Source organism: Carcharhinus amblyrhynchos, chromosome 16 (assembly GCF_965287045.1).
Source record: "Carcharhinus amblyrhynchos chromosome 16, sCarAmb.v2.hapA, whole genome shotgun sequence".
Taxonomy (NCBI): domain Eukaryota; kingdom Metazoa; phylum Chordata; class Chondrichthyes; order Carcharhiniformes; family Carcharhinidae; genus Carcharhinus; species Carcharhinus amblyrhynchos.
In genome coordinates, this window is record NC_137339.1 from 54,308,752 (window position 1) to 54,324,320 (window position 15,569).

Below are 15,569 nucleotides of genomic sequence, written 5' to 3' on the forward strand. Positions count from 1 at the left end.
TCTTGGCCAAAGTGAACAATATATATTAAAATACATTCAATACTTTCATATATATATGTATATACTTTAAAATATATTCATTTTGTTTCAGTACTGCTGCTGCATTCTCATGTGAGCAAACTGTCCATATTAACTTGTTATAAAGAACCATTCTCACTATCCTATCTCCTCAAAGAGTATGGGGGCTAATTTTTTTCATGCATCGGGCTGGGAAAATTGCATGTGGGCCAATTCAAAGGATTTGCTCATCTCCCAGCGCTGATATCCAGGGTAGTTGTGACCATGCAGGAAACTGGCGGGACCAGCAGGTAAGTCATTTTAATCATATTGAATGTTATTTAAATGTTAATATTGGGCCTCGGACTGAAGTCCCTGGGCCCAATAGCATCTCCCACCCTGCCAGTACAATTTCACTCCAGCAGGTTTTAGAGTAGCATTTTTGGGGAACTAGCGGGAGACCCTGCTGAAGTGAAGGAGGGCAATCGGGGCCTCCCAGGGGTTACAGATAGTGTAAAATGAACCCAAGATCCCGGTTGAGGCAGTCCTCGTGTGCAGAACCTGGCTATCAGTTTCTGTTCAGCGATTCTGCGTTGTGTGTCATGAAAGCCGCCTTGGAGAACACTTACTAGAAGATCAGATGCTAAATGCCTGTGACCACTGAAGTGTTCCTCAACAGGAAGAGAACACTCTTGCCTGGTGATTAGCGAGCAGTCTTTATTGATCCATTGTCGTAGCGTCTGCATGGTCTCCCCAGTGTACTTTGCCTCAGGACATCCTTTCCTGAGAACACATGAGGACAGCCTCAACCAGGATCTTGGGTTCATGTCACACTATATGTAACACCCATGACTTGCCTGGGCTTGCAAAATCTCACTAACTATCCTGGCTGGAGACAATACACATCTCTTTAACCTGTGCTTCACCCTCTCTCCACTCACATTGTTTGTACCTTTAAGACTTGATTACCCGTAAAGACTCGCATTCCAACCATTATTTTGTAAATTGAGTTTGTGTCTTTATATGCCCTGTTTTTGAATAGAATTCCCACTCACCTGATGAAGAGGCAGCACTCCAAAAGCTAGTGACTTGTGCTACCAAGTAAACCCGTGGGACTTTAGCCTGGTGTTGTGAGACATCTTACAGGTGAAGTTCCAGAGGACTGGAGGATAGCCAATGTTGTTCCATTGTTTAAGAAGGGCAACAGGGACAATGCAGGAAATTATAGGTCAGTGAGCCTTACGTCAGTGGCAGGGAAATTATTGGAAAAGTTTTTAGGGACAGGATTTACTCACATTTGGAAACAAATGGACTTATTAGTGACAGACAGCATGGTTTTGTGAAGGCGAGGTTGTGCCTCACTAACTTGATCAGGTTTTTCCAGGAAGTGAAGAAGATGGTAGATGAGGGAAAGGCATCCAATCCAACACCGGCATCTCCACATCATGACTTTACCTGTAGCTCATGAGAATACAAAGTTTTCTGTCAAAGCCCCAGAAATTTCCGTGTTTGCTTCCCATCAGACCCTGTGAACTTATCTACTTTAATACTTTTTAAGATAGCCAATACTCCTCCTTTTTGATGTTGACAGGGTAAATGCGTGGGGTTGCAGGATTAGGACCTGGGTAGGATTGTGGTCAGTACAGACTTGATGAACCAAATCTCCTTCTTTTGTTCTGTAGGGATTCTATGATTCTCTCTCTGCCAACTCTCCCCCTCTCTATGCCCCTGGTTCCCCTCTCTCTCTATTCCCCCACTCTCCCTCTCTTTTGATTCCCCCACCACCTCTGGTATTCCACCTCTACCATTTTTGTCTATCTCTTCCCCCACTCTCTCTATATCTCCCCCCCCGCCACTCTCTCTATGTCTCCCCTCTCCACTCTCTTTATTCCCCCTGCTCTTTGTCTCCCCATCTCTCTCTCATTCCCTGTCCTTTGTCTATCACTCCACCACTCCCTATTGCTATCTCTTTCCCCTGCTCTTTCTCTCTTTCACCCCCAGTCTCTTGCAATCTTGCCCGCACCTGCTATCCTCCCACTCTCTCACCTTCTCGCTATTCTCTCTCTCTCTCCTCCCAACTGTCACTCTCACTCCCCCAACTCTTTCCCTTTCCCCCATACTCTCTCTTCCCCCATTCTCTCCCATCCTAAGCCATTCTCTCCCCCCTCTCTCCCCCATTCTCTTCCGCTTTCTTTCCCTCCCACTCTCTGTCTCCTCCCCCCACATTCTCTTTCTCTCCCCCCACCCTTTTTCCTTTCCTTCCCCAGCACTGGCCTCCCTACATTCTCTCTCCCCATGTTCTCTCCCACCAACTTTCTTCCCCCCAAAACTCTCTCCCCCCTCTTCTCTCTATCCTCCCACTCTTACCCCACTCCTCCCATTCTCTCTCCCTTACCCTATTCTCTCTCTCCCCCCGAAGCTTTCTCTCTCCCACACTCCCCCAACTCTCTTTCTATTCTGTCTCTCCCCCCGAGTCTCTCTGTCCACCTACTCTCCCCACCACTCTCTCTCCCCACTCTCTTCCTCTCTGTCACACACCACTCTCTCTCTCCCCTGACATTCTCTCCCCCCACTTGGCCAGAATTTTACCACTTTTTGTCTAAGTGCTGGGCAGGTGTGTAATTGGGAGTTTCAGATCCATTTTTGGGCGTGTTTTCAGCCCCAACATATGCATTCAACAAGCCTGTTGCTCATTACAGTAGGCTGTGGGCAGGGCTTAAAGCGGCCGAAAGCCTGCAGAGGGAGGTAGTGCACATGTGCAGACCTCTGTTGCTGCACATGTGCATCAACAGTATTGGGAACCTGACAGAGAGCTGTCAAGCCCCTGCTACTGCAGGCAGCCTGAAGCAGCTCCCCCCCTGCAATCGCAGAGGCCCAACAACCCTCCTCGTGCTCAGACCAATCATGGGTCCCTACCTCCCACACCGATTGCAGACCGGCCACCCTCCCCCATCGATCGCTGCAGAGTGGCAGCGGGCTCCCTCTCCCTATTAACCTCCCCCCCCTCCCCCACTGCCACCCCCATTGGCCCTGTTCCTGGCACTGCCCAGTTGCCATTGCCCAGTCTGGCACTGCCCAAGGGGCATCTCCCCTTGCTCTCGGCCTCCCCAGAGGGGCCTCAATGACTTCCGGTTCCACTGGCGAGGTCAAGACGACTGCTCCCCAATCTTGGGGCGCATGACAATTCCATGCGTGCCCGAACCTCTGCCAGCAAGGCCATAAAGGCAGATGAGCCTGGATGATTGAGCACTGGGCTTGCTAAACACATTCAAAACCGGATTTAATAAACTTAAATAAAATAATCAGCCTTTTGCCCCTTTCCAGTGAGAGGTTGACTGCATTGGAAACCCTGTGCCAGTAAAATTGTGTGGATCATGAAAACCGGCGCCAATTGCGCTATTTGCTTTGCGATCTTCAATTTTTGGGCATGACACAGTTGTAAAAATACCACCCTCTATCTCTCCCCAACTCTCCCTCCCCCACTCTCTCTTTCTCCCTGCGCATACTGTCTCCCACAACTCTCTCCACTCTCTCCCCCCCTACTCTCTCCATTCTCTCTCACCCCCATTCATTCTCCCCTCCCACACACTCTCTCCGAATGCACTTTCTCCCCTCCCCACCCTCTCACACCCTCAACTCTCTCTCCCCAGTCTTTCTCCCAAACCCCCAACTCTGTCTCTCCCTTCCCTGGACTCTCTGTCTCTCTCTCTCCCCCCCCCCCCCGACCATGCTTCCTCCCTACTGACCCCCACCCCCCGTCACCCTCCACTCTCTCCTTTTCTATTGCTCTACTCTCTCTCTCTCTCCCCACAGTCTCTCTCACAACCCCATACGTTCTCTCCCCCTCTCTCTGCCCTCTCACACTTTCTCTGTCACATGATTCAATGCATACAAAGTGGCAAAGATTAGTGGGAACCGAGAGGATTGGGAAATCTTTAAAGGTCAGCAAAAAGCCATGATAAAAGCTATAAAGAAAAATATAATGGATTATGAGAGTAATCTAGCTCTGAATATAAAAACAGGTAACACAAGTTTCTACAAATATATAAAATGAAAAAGAGTGGCTGAAGTAAACATTTTAGAGGATGAGAAAGAGGATGTAATAACTGGAAATGAGAAAATGGCTGAGGCATTGAACAGGTATTTTGTGTGAGTCTTCATAGTAGAAGACACAAATAACATGCCAAAAATTGACGACAGGAGGGCTATGGCAGGTGAGAACCTAGAAACTATCATTATGAAAGAGGTAGTGTTGGGCAGTTAAGGCCGAGGGGGGGTGGGGGGGGGGCGGGGTGAAAGGTAGACAAGTTTCCTGGCCTTGATGGAATGCATCCCAGGGTACTAAAAGAGATGGCAGGAGAAATAACAAATGCACTAGTGGTAATTTACCAAAACTCGCTGAACTCTGGGGTGGTTCCTCCAGATTGGAAAAGAGCAAATGTGAAGCCACTGTTTAAAAAAGGAGGTAGACAAAAGGCAGGTAACTATAGGCCAGTTAGTTTAACTTCTGTAGTAGGGAAAATGCTTGAATCTATCATCAAGGAAGAAATAGTGAGACATCTCAATATAAATTGTTCCTGTGGAGCAGCACGGAGAGGCAGCAATTTTGGGCGTGCGTGGAGGTCGCGATTAAGGTAATTTAAAAAAAAAATTTTTTAACTTTTTCTTTCTAGTTTGAAGTTGCGAGCAGCGGTGGTTTTTTTTTCTTTTTTTAAGTTAGCTAGAAACCGGAAGTCGTCATTAGGAGGCTTACCGGTAGTTGTAGTTTTTTTTAACTTTATAAGCACTTACCTCGGGGTATCGGCTTCATTGTTCCTGTGGAGCAGCACGGAGAGGCAGCGATTTTGGGCGTGTGTGGAGGTCACGATTAAGGTAATTTTTAAAAAAAATTTTTTAACTTTTTCTTTCTAGTTTGAAGTTGCGAGCAGCGGTGGTTTTTTTTTTCTTTTTTTAAGTTAGCTAGAAACCGGAAGTCGTCATTAGGAGGCTCACCGGTAGTTGTAGTTTTTTTTGTCCCTCTGACCCTATAAATTGGTACAGGGAGGATACCCGATCCTCTACACAGGTAGAGTATCCCACCCTCCTCCCTCCTCTAACCTAATAATCAGTGTGTGGGAAGTTTTTTTTTCTCCCCTCCTGGAAATTGTTTCAGAGATGGCGGTTCAGGCAGTAAGCTGTACCTCCTGTGGTATGTACGAGGTGAGGGACACCAGTAGTGTTCCTGCTGATTTTACCTGCAGGAAGTGTGTACACTTGCAGCTTCTGGAGGATCGTGTTAAGGAGCTGGAGCTGGAATTGGAGGAACTCCGGATAATTCGGGAGGTTGAGGCGGACATTGATAGGAGTTATAAAGAGATAGTCACTCCTAAAAATGAGTCTTGGGTAACTGCTAGGAAGAGGGGTAAGGAGCAATCGGGGAGGCAATCCCCTAGGGCTGTTCCCCTCCAAAATAAGTTTTCTGTCCTGGAGGCTACAGTTGAGGAAGAATCAACTGGAGATAGCCAAAGGGAGCAGGTCTCTGGAGGTGAGCCTGCTGTGAAAGCTCAGGTGGGTAGGGGAAGTAAAAGATTGGGCCTGGTGATTGGGGACTCCATAGTTAGGGGGACAGATAGGAGAGTCAGCAGTAATGGAAGGGACTCAGGGCTGGTGTGTTGCCTCCCAGGGGCTGGGGTCCAGGATGTTTCAGAGCGGGTGTTTAAGACCCTCAAGGGAGAGGGGAGTCAGCCCCAAGTCATAGTTCATGTGGGCACACATGACATAGGGAGGATAAGGGAAGGGGATATAAAAAAAAATTTATGGAGTTGGGGTGGAAACTTAGGGCCAAATCAAACAGAGTGGTTATCTCGGGACTCTTGCCTGTGCCACGGGGTAGTTTAGAGAAGAACAGAGAGAGGGAAAGTTTGAACTCGTGGCTAAGGGGATGGTGCAGGAGGGAGTGGTTCAGGTTCTTGAACAATTGGGGCTCATTCTGGGGAAGGTGGGACCTCTACAAGAGTGATGGTCTGCACCTGAATCAGAGGGGAACCAATATCTTGGGGGGAAAATTTGCAGAGGCTATGCAGGGGGGTTTAAACTGATTCAGAGGGGGGGGGTGGGATCCTGAGTAGCAGGGATGAAATTGAGGGGATCATAGATGAGGACTGCAACTCGCGGCATCGTGGGGGTGGAGTAGAGCATGGTTTGAAATGCGTATACTTTAATGCGAGGAGTATTCGCAATAAGGGGGATGAACTTGCAGCGTGGATCAGTACCTGGAACTTTGATGTTGTGGCCATTTCAGAGACATGGATAGAGCAGGGACAGGAATGGTTGTTGCAGGTTCCGGGGTTCAGTCAGAGTAGAGAAGGAGGTAGAAGGGGGGGAGGACTAGCATTATTAGTCAGGATTGCATCACAGTGACAGAAAAGAAGTTTGATGAAGACTTGTCTGTTGAGGTAGTATGGGCTGAGATTAGAAATAGGAGAGGAGAGGTCACCCTGTTGGGAGTCTTATATAGACCTCCTAAAAGTTCTAGAGAGGTAGAGGAAAGGATTGCAGAGACGATCCTGGACAGGAGTGAAAGTAATGGGGTATTGTTATGGGAGACTTTAACTTTACTAATATTGATTGGAATAGCTATAGCTCTAGCTCGTTAGAGGGGTCAGTTTTTACACAAAGCGTGCAGGAAGGTTTTTTGACTCAGTATGTGGATAGGCCAACTAGAGGTGAGGCTATATTGGATTTGGTGCTGGGAAATGAGCCAGACCAGGTGTTAGACTTGGAAGTTGGTGAACATTTTGGTGATAGTGACCACAATTCGGTTACGTTCACCTTAGTGATGGAAAGGGATAGGCATGAACCTTGGGGCAGTAGTTATAGCTGGGGTAAGGGTAATTAGGAGAGAATGAGGCTATTAGGAGAGAATTAGGGAGCATAGGTTGGACTAGGAAACTACAGGGGCTTGGAACATCCGAAATGTGGAGTTTATTCAAGGAGCAGCTACTGCGAGTCCTTGATAAGTATGTCCCTGTCAGGCAAGGAGGAAATGGTCGAGCGAGGGAACCGTGGTGCACTAAAAAAGTTGACTCGTTGGTTAAAAGGAAAAAGGAGGCTCATGTCAGGATGAGGCTTGAGGGCTCAGGTAGTGCACTGGAAAGCTATAGATTAGCCAGGAGGGAGTTAAAGAGGGAGTTAAGAAGAGCTAAAAGAGGACATGAGAAGACTTTGGCTGATAGGATTAAGGAGAATCCTAAGGCTTTCTTTAGATATGTTAAGAATAGAAGATTGGTTAGGGCAAGATTAGGGCCAGTCAGAGACAGCAGTGGGAAGTTATGTGTGGAACCGGAAGAGATTGGAGAGGTACTGAACAAATATTTCTCTTCAGTATTCACGCAGGGAGACGTAAATGTAGTTGTGGAGAACACTGGGTTACAGGGTTGTAAACTGGATAGTATTGCAGTAGATAAGGAGGATGTGCTAGATATTCTTGAGGGTTTGAAAATAGGTAAGTCCCCTGGGCCGGACGGGATTTACCCTAGGATTCTCTGGGAGGCAAGAAAGGCGATTGCAGAGCCTCTGGCTCTGATCTTCAGGTCGTCGTTGGTCACAGGTATAGTGCCAGAAGACTGGAGGATAGCAAATGTTGTCCCATTGTTTAAGAAGGGGAATAGAGACTTCCCTGGGAAGTATAGACCGGTGAGTCTTACTTATGTTGTGGGCAAAGTATTAGAAAAGATTATTAGGGATAGGATTTATAGTTATTTAGGGAGTAATAAATTGATTGGAGATAGTCAGCACGGTTTTGTGAAGGGTAGGTTGTGCCTTACTAACCTTATTGAGTTTTTTGAAAAAGTGACCAAAGAGGTGGATGGGGGTAAGGCAGTTGACGTGGTATATATGGACTTTAGTAAGGCGTTTGATAAGGTTCACCATGGAAGGCTTCTGCAGAAAATGCAGATGCATGGGATTGAGGGTGATTTAGTTAATTGGATCAGGAATTGGCTAGCTGATAGAAGACAGAGGGTGGTGGTTGATGGGAAGTATTCGTCATGGAGTTCAGTTACAAGTGGTGTGCCTCAGGGATCTGTTTTGGGGCCACTGCTGTTTGTAATTTTTATAAATGATCTGGATGAGGGTATAGAAGGATGGATTAGTAAATTTGCTGATGACACCAAAGTCGGAGGAGTGGTAGATAGTGAAGAGGGGTATCATAGTTTACAGAGAGACTTGGACAAGTTGCAGAGCTGGGCCGAGAGGTGGCGGATGAAGTTTAATGTGGAAAAGTGTGAGGTAATTCACTTTGGCAGGAATAACAGATGTGTAGAGTATAGGGCTAACGGTAGGACTCTGAATAGTGTTGATGAACAGAGGGATCTAGGTGTATATGTGCATAGATCCCTGAAAGTTGGGAATCAAGTAGATAAGGTTGTTAGGAAGGCATATGGTGTCTTGGCGTTTATTGGTAGGGGGATTGAATTTAGGAGCCGCAACGTCATGTTGCAACTGTACAAAACTCTGGTGCGGCCGCACTTGGAGTATTGTGTGCAGTTCTGGTCCCCACATTATAGGAAGGATGTGGAGGCATTGGAGAGGGTGCAGAGGAGGTTTACCAGGATGTTGCCTGGTATGGAGGGAAGGTCCTATGAGGAGAGACTGAGGGATTTGGGGTTGTTTTTGTTGGAAAGAAGGCGGCTAAGAGGAGACCTTATTGAAACATACAAGGTGATTAGAGGTTTAGATAGGGAGGACAGTGATAGCCTTTTTCCTCGGATGGAGAAAGCAAGCACGAGGGGACATAGCTTTAAATTAAGGGGTGGTAGTTATAAGATGGATGTCAGAGGTAGGTTCTTTACCCAGAGGGTGGTGGGGGAATGGAATGCCCTGCCTGCTGCAGTTGTAGATACGCCTAGTTTGGGGGCGTTTAAGAGGTCCGTGGATAGGTTTATGGATGGAAAGGGATTGGTTTAGGTTAGAGGGTCATTCCTTTTTTCTTAATTGGTCGGTGCAACATCGTGGGCTGAAGGGCCTGTTCTGCGCTGTAATGTTCTATGTTCTATGTTCCTTGAACTTTCTAACCAATGGATCCATGGAACTACTGCAAAAAAATAAAAAAAATTGTCCCATTGATAAGACGCAGCATGGGTTCATGAAGGGCAGGTCATGTTTGATTAATTTGGTGGAAGTCTTTGAGAACATTACATGTGCAGTGGACAATGGGGAACTTGTGGATGTGGTGTATCTGGATTTCAGAAGGCATTTGACAAAGTGCTGCACCAAAGACTGCCACATAAGATAAAGGTGCACATTGTCACGGGTATTGTATTAGCATGGATAGAGGATTGATTAACTTACAGAAAGCAAAGAGTGGCAGTAAATGAGTGTTTTTCTGATTGGCGATTAGTGACTAGTGGTGTGCCTCAGGGATCAGTGTTGGGATCGCAATTGTTTTCAATTTATATAAATGATTTGGAGTTGGGGCTCAAGTGTAGTGTGTCAAAATTCGCAGATGAAACTAAGGTGGGTAGCAGAGCAAGTGTGCAGAGAACGCTGAAAAATAAGTGAGTGGGCGAGGGGCTGGCAGATGGAGTACAATATTGGTAAATGTGAGATCATCCATTTTGGTAGGAATAACAGCAAAATGGACTATTATTTAAATGGTAAAAAATTGCAGCATGCTGCTGTGCAGAGGCACCTGGGTGTCCTTGTGCAGGAATCTCAAGGAGTTGGTTTGCAGGTGCAGCAGATAATTAAGAAGGCAAATGGAATTTTGTCCTTTATTGTGAGAGGGATGGAGTTTAAAAACAGCAAAGTTACGTTGCAGCTAAAGTGCTGGTGCAGCCACACCTGCAGTATGTGTACAGTTTTGGTCTGCTTACTTGAGAAGGGATATACTGGCACTGGAAGGAGTGCCAAGGAGATTCACTAGGTTGATTTTGGAGTTGAGAGGGTTGACTTATGAGGAGAGACTGAGTAGACTGGGCCGTATCATTGGAATTCAGAAGAATGAGGGGAGATTTTATAGAAACATATAAGATTATGAAGGGAATAGGTAAGATAGAAGCAGGGAAGTTGTTTCCATTGGTGGGTGAAACTAGAACTACGGGGCATAGTCTCAAGATAAGGGGAAGCAGATTTAGGACTGAGTTGAGGAGGAACTTCACAGAAAGGGTTGTGAATCTGTGGAATTCCCTGCCCAGTGAAGCAGTTGAGGCTACCTCATTGAATGTTTTTAGGGCAAGGATAGATAAATTGTTGAACAGTAAAGGAATTAAGGGTTATGGTGAGGAGGCAGGTGAGTGGAGCTGAGTCCATGAAAAGATCAGCCATGATCTTATTGAATGGTAGAGCAGGCTCAAGGGGCCAGATGGCCTCCTCCTGCTCCTAGTTCTTATGTTCTTATGTTCTTATTTTCTTTCTCCTCCCCATTTTCTCACTCCCTCAACTCTCTCTGTCTCCCGCTCTTTCTCCCTTCCCCCCAACTCTCTCTCCTCTCCACGTAAGACATAGGAGCAGAATTAAGCCACTCAGCCTATTGAGTCTGCTCCGCCATTCAAGCATGCTGATATTTTTCTCATCCCCATTTTCTTGCTTTATGCCCATAACAAAGAACAAAGAACAACACAGCACGGGAAACAGGCCCTTCGGCCCAATGAGCCCGCGTTGCCATTTTAACATTATGAGTCCCCTCTCCACCCATGACCCTTGTCTATGCTTATGGCATTCCACATTGAGGGAAGACTAATTTCGGGAGAGACTCCTGCACCATATAGAACATAGAAAAACTACAGCACAAACAGGCTCTTCGGCCCACAAGTTGCGTCAAACATAACTTTACCTATTAGGCTTACCTATAACCCTCTATCTTACTAAGTCCCACGTGGTCATCCAAAAGTCTCTTAAAAGACCCTATCGAACCCACCTCCACCACCACCACACACACACCCACCACCCTCTGAGTGAAAAACTTACCCCTGACATCTCCTGACCCTTACCTACTCCCCAGCACCCTAAACCTGTGTCCTCTTATGGCAGCCATTTTAGCCCTGGGAAAAAGCCTCTGAGAAGCCACTTGATCAATACCTTTCAACATCTTATACACCTCTATCAGGTCACCTCTCATCCTTTGTCTCTCTAAGGAGAAAAGACCGAGCTCTCCCAACCTATCCTCGTAAAGCATGCCACTCAATCCAGGCAACATCCATGTAAATCTGTCACCCTTTCTACGGCTTCCACATCCTTCCTGTAATGAGGTGACCAGAACTGAGCACAGTACTCCAAGTGGGGTCTGACCAGGGTCTTATACAGCTGCAGCATTATCTCCTGACTCCTAAACTCAATTCCTCGATTTATATTATATTATCTCCTTTTGTCTGTCGTAAACCCAGGCTGCACTGCCAGCCTGACTCCGGCTCGTTGCCCAGCTGGGGAGAAGAATGTGTCTCTCCTCTCCTCCACTACATCTAGCAGATGGCCCTCTCCTCCATTACATTTACCAGATTGATATGTGGGGGGATGGTGGAGAGACAGATGTCCCGGTGTATACCCAGTGTATACTCAGTGCACTGGGAGACTGGGGCACCTGTGCAATCACACTCCTAGAGCTCAGCAGCCAGCTTCCTGGCATGCTGTACACCACCCATTCCCTCTTTTTGCCTCTTTTTGTCTAATGCCATATAATTGTGGCTGGGAGCTCACCCCAAATATGGGCACAATTCTCTCCTGTTTTCACACTTGTTCACATGTAAAATTTGTTTTCATAATAAGATTGCCCCCTTAAAGATCTTCCCAAAAAATTATAACTGGGCTATCTTAACAAAAAAACTTGAAGTGCCGAACGAGCAAGAAAATGGGCGACCTGAGCTTGAAGTTGAACCTTATGACACTTCTTTGGACAGAAGCGTGATTCTCAGCAGTTTGAGGGAGTGAGGCAGAGCTGAAGCTCACTGATGAAGCCGGCTTCAGACTGCTCAGGCGCTATTACGCAGATGCCCCAATTTCCTAGTCTACTGAGAGACATACTGTCATCCTCCATTCTCCCACAGACATTGTTTTCTCCCCTCTCCGTCCTATCATCTGCGGAACTGTAACCCCCACCTGCTGATTACTTCCCGTTCCTGCCTCCCCCCACCGATCACCCCCCTTGCATAGTGCCTCTCTACACGTCATCCGACCCCCATTCCTCCCCAGAGCTTTCCCTGCACAGCTGCCTTAGTACCTCCCCCCTTGTACCCCAGTTTCCTCCCTGGAATGGGGTGCAAAGCCTATTTTTTGCATTGCACGCAATCTTACCTCGCGCCCCAAGTGTCATAAAAGTCTATGGACAAATTTGGTAATGGTCTCATTGTGAGGACCATGAGTGAATCTCGTCGGCTTTTTGGCCTTTTCCCAGCTCACCATGCTGATCGACTGGTGTAGCGAGCTGGTAAGATTCCGCCCAATGTCTGCTTTGTTCATGGTGAAGCAGAACTATTTTTCTGAATCATGGGACATGGGCATTGCTGGTTGGTCAGTATTTTTATTGCCCATTCCTAGTTGCCTAAAGGCTGCTGAGAGTCAACCACATTGCTTGGCTCTCAAGTCATAAGTGGACTAGATCAAGTAAGGACGGCAGATTTCCTACCCTGAAGGGCATTAGTGAACCAGATGTGCTTTCCTGATAATTGACAATGGTTTCATGGTCATCAGGTTAGATTTTTAATTCTAGATTTTTTAAAAAGTTGAATTCAAATTCAACCATCTACTGTGGCAGGATTCGAATCTGGGAGCCCCCAGAACATTAGGTGAGTTTTGGGAATAATAATCTAGTGATAATGCCACTGAGCCATTGCCTCCTTCTCTGTCTGCTGGTTGGTCTTTCTTGTTGATAAGTCCTTAACAAATGGTGTGTGAATTTCACAAGTGGCTATGATTATGCATATTTAATTAGATATTTGCTTACATTTCAGGATTGATTGGAGCTGAACACTGCCAGAAGTCACATGATTGATATACTTCAGCTTTTATGTCTAACTTTAAAAATATAGCTTTAAAGTTTGTAATATATTCATATCTGTATCGGGCATCACCAGCAAAATATCAGCATGTTACAGTTTCATAGCTTAGAGGCAAAAGAGAAAGCAGCTCCTAGTGGACCTGCACCTTCTTTCCCCTTTCAACTGAATTCTCATTCCCTTTCAACTGAATTCTTTTCAAATATCAAGTTGAACACTGTTGATTAAGCATTCTTTCACAACCACTCTGTGCCCCACAGTTTAAATTGATGAACTAATCAAAGGAAATATCTATCCATAATTAGGACAAACGCTGCTTTGTCCTAATTAGGGCCTTCATCTTACGTGTTGAATGAGTGAGAAAGCAGGAGAGTATTTTGGATGAGTTGAAAAATGTAATCTTATGACGCTCTGTCACTTTTCCACACAGAAGTGAGATTCTCACCAGGGTGGGGAGGGTGGTGGAGCCTAAGCTCATCGGTGAAGCCAGCTGCTGACAGCTCAGGGCGCCATTGCGAAGGAGGCCCAGTCTCCCAATAAACTAGGAGATCTCCTGTCAGTCCCCCCATCCCTTCCACGCAGATGTCAAAGACCTCCCAGCATCGATGCATTGCCACCCACCACCTTGTTGACACGAGTCACTGGCTTCGGGACACTTACCTCTGATGAGTCCACTGTCATGACTCCCTCTAAGGCTCTTTGCTGCTCTCTTCCCCCCTCCACTCCTCCAGAGATTCCCCCCCACCAATCAGCACACTGCCCCCAGCCAAAGCGCTCCCCCACTGCTGAGTTTACCCTCACCTAGAGTTACCTTCTTGTCTCCCTGCTCTATTGAATTCCTCTGCTACAGATTTTTCCCCGTTTGTCTGCCCCACTGCAGAGATCCCTCCCCTCCATGCAGAGTTTTCCCTTTATCCCCCCATCACAGAGCTGCCCCCCATTGCCTCCCCTCATTGTACCGCCCTGACTCAGGCTCCACTCCCATTCGGCAAGTATTTGTTTCCTCTTTTTCCTTCCAAGATTAATCACTGATATGAGTAGTCTCTCCACCAAATACTTCCAAGGATACCTGTCTTTGGTGAAAATTGTAAACAAAGGCTGTCTCTTCAGTGCAGTAGTGAAGAAGTGTTGTACAGTTAGTAGTATTAGGGTGACCTTATGAAACAAATTCTATGTCCAGAATGAGTTTGGAGGGAGTGTTTCGGATCCGTTTTTTTCGGCAAGTCCAAATGTCGAATCTTATGCAACAGTGTACACAAAAAAGTCCTGAAATCCTTTTCCTGCCAGTGGGGTGAATGGGTGGGAGTCTAAATCACCTGAAAGCCTGTTGATAGCAGCAGATTGCACAATTGTGCATGTGCAGGTCTCTTCGCTGAGAGCAGCAGAGACCTGTCACACAGTCTCTGCTAGATATAGCCAGCAGGCTTCCATCGTCTAAACCTGGCACCATCCCCACTACCCATCTGCCAGTTACCTGGACCAATCACCTCCACCTCCCCTTCCCTTCCCCAGCGTTCCCACAGCCGGACTGATTGCCACCCGCCCCTTGATTGCTATGCATAGTGCACAGCAGTGCCCCCTTCCCCCCAGTCGGCCCACCAATCTGGACCCATCCCCCTGTAGGTCCCTGCCTCTTGACACTGCCCAGTGCCTGGTGGGTAGTGCCATGATTTCAGGCTGGCAGAGCCAGGGTGCCATTCTGGCAGTGCCCAAGGGGGTGGGGGAGTGCCCCCCCCCCCCCTTGTCCCCGAACTCCCACGGGGGCCTCAATTGTATGCAGTTCTACCGGTGAGGTCATAACATCTGGCCGCCGTTGATGGAGGACTTTATCTGGTCTTTGCTGGAGAGAACCTTCCCTAGTGAGGCCACACAGGCAAGTGAGACCAGACAATTTAGTCCCAGGCTCACTAATAACATTTGACCTCATGCGGAAACAGGTGCAAAGCTGAATGCACTGGATATCCAGTGCCAGTAAGATTACCTGCAGTGATAAATTGGACACGAACCTGATTTCTCAGCTGTACTGCCATCTTACTGGCTTACCCCATCCATCAGCCGGAGTGGGGGAAGTAATCATGAGATTGTCCCTGTTGTCTTTCGGATGAGACTAAGGTTTCCTGTGGCCTCTGATCTTGTTGAAAAAGATCCCTCATGCTATGTTTGAAGAAGTTTAGTGCACTTACCTCTGTGTCCTGGTTAGCAGTTATCCGTCAACTAACATTCTGCTAAGCATTTGGTGCTAAGCATCTCCTAAGCATCTAAGTCTGGTCATTTTCATTGCCATATTTGGGAGTTAGCTATATGCAAAGTAGCTGCCATGTCTTCCACTGTGTAATGTGACTACCCCTCAAAAAAAACATTTTCAATTGACTGTAAAATATTTTGACACATTTTATGTAAAATGGCAGTACTAAATTAATTATAAGCAAATTATAATAAGTTATTAGGGAGACCCATTGATTCATATAACTTCTTGCAAATGACAGGTCTTGGTTGCTGAAAGCCAACTTTCATCACCACACAGTAAGGAAACAGAACATGAAAAGAAAACTCACGCCAAGGCAGTTTTTTTACCAGGGACACGAACGGACCCTGAACAGGTCT